At 39.5% G+C, this 6,589-nt stretch overlaps 1 protein-coding gene across 1 annotated transcript in view; it reads left to right on the top strand.

The window, feature by feature from the left end:
• The window catches only part of PTPLA (protein tyrosine phosphatase-like (proline instead of catalytic arginine), member A), a 39,223-nt gene that overhangs the window by 1,033 nt on the left and 31,601 nt on the right, over positions 1-6,589 (top strand). The window lies entirely within an intron of this gene.

Below are 6,589 nucleotides of genomic sequence, written 5' to 3'. Positions count from 1 at the left end.
AACAACAATACTGCCTTATTGGATCTTGGCACCGTGCGGCAGCATCTTTATTGCCTCATGCTTCATTACTGATATCCTGAACTTTTATTTCTGGCTTTGACTTATGCGTTAAGGTTACACCATGACTATGGCTCTTCATCGAGCTGTCAAAGTGACTTCTGTGTCAACTGCTTTCTGAAAAGTGCTGGAAAAATGCTCTGCCATTTCTAAATCACACTCCTTTTGAAATTTATTTTCCCACGAGTGCATGAAATATTAATCTGGGTTTCATGCAAAAATGGAAAAATAACTTTTTAAAAGGCACTGCAAATTAGAAACGGCAGACAGTTTTTATTATTTTAAACTTTATCTAGGATTTATAAGAAAAAACAATGATTGGCAAAGATATAATAAATTATTTGGCATCGTATTTAAGAATCTATATGTGCTTAGCATATAATACCAAGTACAATTATTTTTTTATTATTTTAATACTTATTGTGGACTTCCTTTGTGCCATGATGGTTAGTTTACATGTATGATTTCATTTTTGTCCCAATGAGTCGGAACCAACTCGATGGCACTTAAACAGTAGTCCGGTGTGGCGCTCACTGTAGGATAAGCGCGGTATTGCAGTACCTTGCAGTTCAAACTCACCAGACAATTCTCAGAAACCCTATAAAAGGTCTCTGTAAGTTGGAACCCCGATCGGACAGCCATCCCTACAGCACTTAACAACAACAGTCCTATGTGGGGTACATGGTAATTCATACTGCAGGTTAGGGAACGGAGGCACAACAATATTAAGTAAGTTGTTCAAGATCACACAGCCAGCAAGTGCTGGTGTGCTTTGGAGTTGGTCCCGATTCATAATGACCCTACATAGGGTTTGTAAGGCTGTAAATCTTTACTAGAGCAGAAAGCCTCATCTTTCTTCTGCAGCTGTTCTGCGGTAGTTTCGAACTGCTGACCTTGGAGGTCAGCAGCCCGGTTTGTAACCACTGTGCTACCAGAGCTCCTTCCTGCCTTTCTGTTTTCCTATATTTTATCATCTTGAAAGGAAAGAAATATTCAAAGCCAAGAGCGGTTGCATACTACACCATGCAGTCCTGCTACCTTCAGATACTGTTAAATGCTTTCAAGCAGGTTCCGAGTCAACAGCCACCCTATGTAGGGTTTCCGAGGCGCGACTGGTGAGTTTGTACCACTGATTTTGCAGTTCAACCTTGCGTCATATGCATTATCCTGCAGAGCCACACCAGGACTCCTCAGATGCAGTGATTGGTGGTTATGTGCCGTGGAGTCCCTTCCGACCCATAGCGACCATGTACAGGGTTTCCGAGGCTGTAAATCTTTTCGGGAGCAGAAGGGTGTTGAAATTGAGACAGAAGTGTGTATATTTAACAGAGTAGATAGAAGACAGCTGAGATTCTTTTGGGTCACTCTTAAATTTAACTTATTTATTTTCCTTTTATCAGAACTTTAGAGTGTTATGTTTTATAATGGTTTGATAACAAAATAATATTTAAGACACATCATAAATGAAACAACAACCAACTTCACCTAAATCAGTAGGCTTAGTACAATTTTTCAAGAAGTAAGCAAGCATTGGTCTTTGGTTTGAACCTACTAGCCATTCCACAGAAGAAAAGACCTATTGATTTGTTTCCATTAAGATTTCAGTCTAGGAAATCCTGTGGAGCAATTCTCGATAATCCCGGAAGGGTCATTAAGTGTCAGAATGGACAAGATGGCACACAACAACAGAACAGCTATTCATTTTTCCTTATTGTCTTTTACATGGGTATCTGGGCTCTTACAGGTTTTTACTCATTTCTAGGTGTAGTTTTCCTTCCCCATCTTCATGCAAATAGCAGCTTCAATACAAGTAATCCTTATCTCCCTTGCCTACTTTACATCTCACCCTACCACTGAATGCTATATAAATGTACAGTAATTTACTAATTTGCCATATTGTTTGTTTTGTGTTTTTCACATTACAATACAAGTTCCCTAAAATAATGTTGAATGAATGAAAAATGCATATTTTGGAGCATGTAGTTATACTATTTGAGCTGTTGTATATCATCCTATGTTCACTTAATAGTCTGTCAAGCATTTCTACATATTTTTCCTAATTAAATTCTCTTATGGGAGTGTGGTGGCTCTGTAAGATGAATACTGGACTGCTAACCGCAAAGTCAGGGGTTGGAGCCCACCAACTGCTTTGTGGGAGAAAGATGAGGCTGATCCCATAAAGATTTACAGCCTCAGAAACCCTCTGCAGGGTTGCTATGTTTTGGAGCCTACTTGATTGCACTTGTAATAACAACAACGTAGTTATAATGTTCTGTAGAGTCAATGTCTAAATAACTAATGAAGTCATTTCCCTAATGGTATTTTGCAAGAAATGGACCTGAAGTATGGGATGGGCAATGGCCATTGCACAGGGTTACATTTGGATTTTATTCTGTAAACAGTAGAGGGAAGTGTCGGTTAAGGGCTGTTTCACTTTTGTTAGCTGGATAACCTCTGACCCTTAGTTTTCTCATCTGTAAATCTGGAACAACTACTTTGCTAGACTAGGAGACCTTGTGGGGTAAGCACTGGGCTGTTAACAGGAAGGTCAGCTGCTCCATGGGAAAACACTGAGACTTTATATTCTTGTAAACTTTACAGCCTCGGAAACCCAATACAGTGTCGCTCTGAGTTGCATCAACTTATGTCATACAACACTTTGTCAGACTGTTCCAAGGAATAAATGAGATAATGGTTATGAAGGGCTCAGCAGGGTGGGTGTCACATATTGACTATTTAAAAATATTATTTACTATTCCTAGTGGTTAATTAGGAGTTCTGGTGGGCCACTGTAGGATCAGCACTGGACTGCTAACCAAAGGTTGGTAGTTCAAACCCATCAGCCACTCCTTGGAAACCCTATACAGGGTCGCTATGAGTTAGAACTGACTCAAAGGCACTTAACAACAGCAAGAAGTGGATGATTAAGGAGCTCTGGTGGTTCTGCTGGAACCCTGGTGGCACTGTAGCATTAAGCACTGGATAGCTAACCACAAGGTTGTCAGTACAAACCCACCAGCCACGCCTTGAGGGAAAGATGAGGCTTTGTGCTCTGAGAAGATTTACTGCTTATACAGGATCCTTATGAGTGAAAGATCAACTTTATGGCAGTGGATTTGAGTTGGTTTGGTGGCACTGTGGACTAAGCATTGGACTGAGAACTGCAAGGTTGGTGGCTCAAACACACCAGCTGCTCCTAGGAGAAAAGTCTGTCTGCTTCCGTAAATATTTACAGTTTCAGAAACTGTAAAGGAGCAATTCTACTTAGTCCTATGGAGTCTCTATGAATTGGAATTGACTCTGTGGCAATGGGTAGTTAATTGATAAATGGACTTCTAGCAGAAAGAGAAACTTCAAGATATTTTCACAGTATACATATATTCAATTTAGTAAAACATTAAACAAGTTTATACAGTGAAATATACATTTGCCAAAATATTAAGTAGTTGTTGTTGTTGTTAAGTGCCGTCGAGTCGGTTCCGACCCATAGCGACCCTGTACAGGGTTTCCAAGGCTGTAAATCTTTACGGGAACAGAACGCCTCATCTTTCTCCTGCGGAGCCGCTGGTAGTTTAGAACTGTTGGCCTTAAGGTTCGCAGCCTGATTCGTAACCACTACGCTACCAGAGCTACCATAAGTAGTAGTCATATATTTTATTGCTAGAAAGTATTTCATTGTATGGATCTATAACAGTTTGCTTATGTGTTCATTCATCTATTGATGGGCATCTGGATTGTTTCTAGTTTTTTTGTATTACAAATTAAATCCACGGATATTCATGTATAAGTCTTTGTATGGACATATACTTTCATTTTTCTTGGCCAAATATCTGGGAGTAAAATAAGTAGGTCATAAGATATTTGCGAGAGTCTTAGTGTGGCGCTGTGGGTTATTACGCCAGATTGCAAAGCCATTTGAATTGCACGGTCAGCAGTTCAAGCTCACCAGCTGCTCTTCAGAAACCCTATACAGGGTCACTATGGGTCAGAACCAACTCAATGGCACTTCACAACAACAACAACAAGATACTTACAAGGCCTGGTGTGGCACTGTGGATTAATGCGCTGGACTGCAAAGTTGGTGTGAATGGTAAGGTTGGTGGTTCAAGGTCACCAGCTGCTCCTCAGAAACCCTATACAGGGTTGCTATGGGTTGGAACCAACTTGAAAGCACTTAACAACAACAACAACAAGATAGTCACATGTTTAATTTCTTAAGAAGCTGCCAGACTGTATTCCATAGTGGTTGCGCCATTTTACCTTCTTACCAGAAGCATATGAGAGTTCTAGTTGCTGTATACGCTCATCAACACTTGGTAATTCTTTATAATTACCACTTTATAAATTCTGGACATTCTGTTGTTTGTTGTTAAGTGCTGTCAAGCAGTGACCCAGTATAGGGTTTCTGAAGCGCTACTGGTAAATTTGAACTCCCAACTTTGCAGTTCAAACCCCCCTTGAGGTCTAGTGTTTATCCTAAGGTGTATCACACCAGGATATTCTAATTGTTGTTGTTGTTGTTAAGTGCCATCAAGTTGATTCTGACCCATAGCAACCCTATGTGGGGTTTCCGAGGCACAGCTGGTGAGGTTGACCTGCCAACCTTGCAGTTCAAACTGACTTTGCAGTCCTGCACATTGCCACACCAGGACTCCAAGACATTCTAACTGGTGCCTTTAATTTGCATTTCCCTAATAACTGATGATGATGCTGAGCTTCCTTTCCTGTATATTATGTAGTCAAGTCTTTTTTTTTTTTTTTAATGGGAGGGAGTTGTTTACTCATTATTGAGTTTTAAGAATTCTCTATACAGTCTGGACACAAGTCATTTATCCAATATGTGATTTGAAAATATTTTTTCTTAGTCTGTAACTTATCTCAGCAATATCTGTCAAAGAGAAGGACTTAGTTTTCATAAAGTCAGATTGCAAGGTTTTCCTTTTATGGCCCAAAGTTTGACTCTTTATTAGCATATCAGCATGAGTGCCTATAGGCAATAACTGGATACATTCATTTATCTGCTGCTAAATCAAAGTCTTGATTTATGCTAGAAAGACAGTTTAAAAGTGTGACTAAAGAGATACGAGAGTACATATTGTATGAAAGTCAAAGACCCTCACTATTATAAGCCTCCAAAGGATTGCTTTAAAGGAAGTATAAAGAAGGAATGATAAAACTAGAATATCATTATTTTCAATAAATATTGAAATAATGAGGAGCTCTGGTAACATAGTAGTTTAAGCATTGGACTCCTAACAAGGTCAGTGATTCAAACCCACCAGCCGCTCCATAAGAGAAAGATGAGGCTTTCTGCTCCCATAAAGATTTACAGTCTTGGATTTCTATGGAGTAGTCCTACTCTACCCTTCAACTATGAATTAGTTCCTATTCATAGCAACCATAGGAGCTCTGGTAGCGTAGTGGTTACGAATCGGGCTGCGATCCTTAAGATCAGCGGTTCGAAACTACCAGCTGCTCCGCGGGAGAAAGATGAGGCTTTCTACTCCCGTAAAGATTTACACCCTCGGAAACCCTGTACAGGGTCGCTATGGGTCGGACCCGACTCGATGGCACTTAACAACAACAACAACATAGCAACCACGTATAGGATTTCCGAGGAGTGGGTTGATGGAGTGGTTTGGACTCCTGGTGTGATGCTATAGGATCAACACTGGACTGCGAACCACAAGGTCGGCAGTTCAAATCTACCAACTGCTCCTTGGATCACTATGCGTCGGAACCAATTTGATGATACTTAACAGATACTGTATGTTTCTTATAGAAGCACAAAGAGTCCCTGAGTGGTATAAATGGTTAACATGTGTGGATGCTAACCAAGTTGGTAAAAATTTGATTTCCACCCCCAGGTGCCTTGGATGAAAGGCCTGGTGACTTACTTCTGAAACAATCAGCCATTGTAAACTGTATTTGTACTCTGACTTACATGTGGTTGCTTTAAGTTGCAATGGGCTTAAAGCAACTGGTTTGGTTTTTTACAAGTATGTAATATAACCTATGAATTAACTTTGCTAGAAAACCAAGCATACTATCTTATTGAGCCTCTAGAACTAACTGCCAATTTGCAGAAAAAAACAGGAAGGAAGAATATAAGAAATGATATGTAAGTTTCTAATATCTAAGACAAATAACTTACTGTCTTTCTCAGGTAAATCACAAGAGAAAGTGGGAACAGGGAGGCGAGGAGAGGAGAAATCTAAATTACAAGTCAGAATAGACATACCAACTAATTATAATGCATGAACCTTATTTCAGTCAAGGTTTCAAAAAAATTACTGGACAATGAAGCAAATTTGCACCCTGATTGAAATGCTTTGTGATATTAAGGAACTATTGGTTCAGCTGTTTTTATGAGATAGCAGTTTTATAGTCATGTTTATTAAAAATAATTTTTTAGAGATTTTTGTAAAGCACTTATGAACTGTATGATGTGATATGATTAAAAATAATCTGAGAAAAGAAGATAATTGTTGAAGATGGGTCTCATGGGGGTTCATTTTTACATCCTCTATAC

This window comes from Chrysochloris asiatica, unplaced genomic scaffold (assembly GCF_000296735.1).
Source record: "Chrysochloris asiatica unplaced genomic scaffold, ChrAsi1.0 scaffold00137, whole genome shotgun sequence".
Classification (NCBI taxonomy): Eukaryota; Metazoa; Chordata; class Mammalia; order Afrosoricida; family Chrysochloridae; genus Chrysochloris; species Chrysochloris asiatica.
Note: the sequence above shows the minus strand (reverse complement) of the source record. Positions and strands in the feature narration are given on the sequence as shown.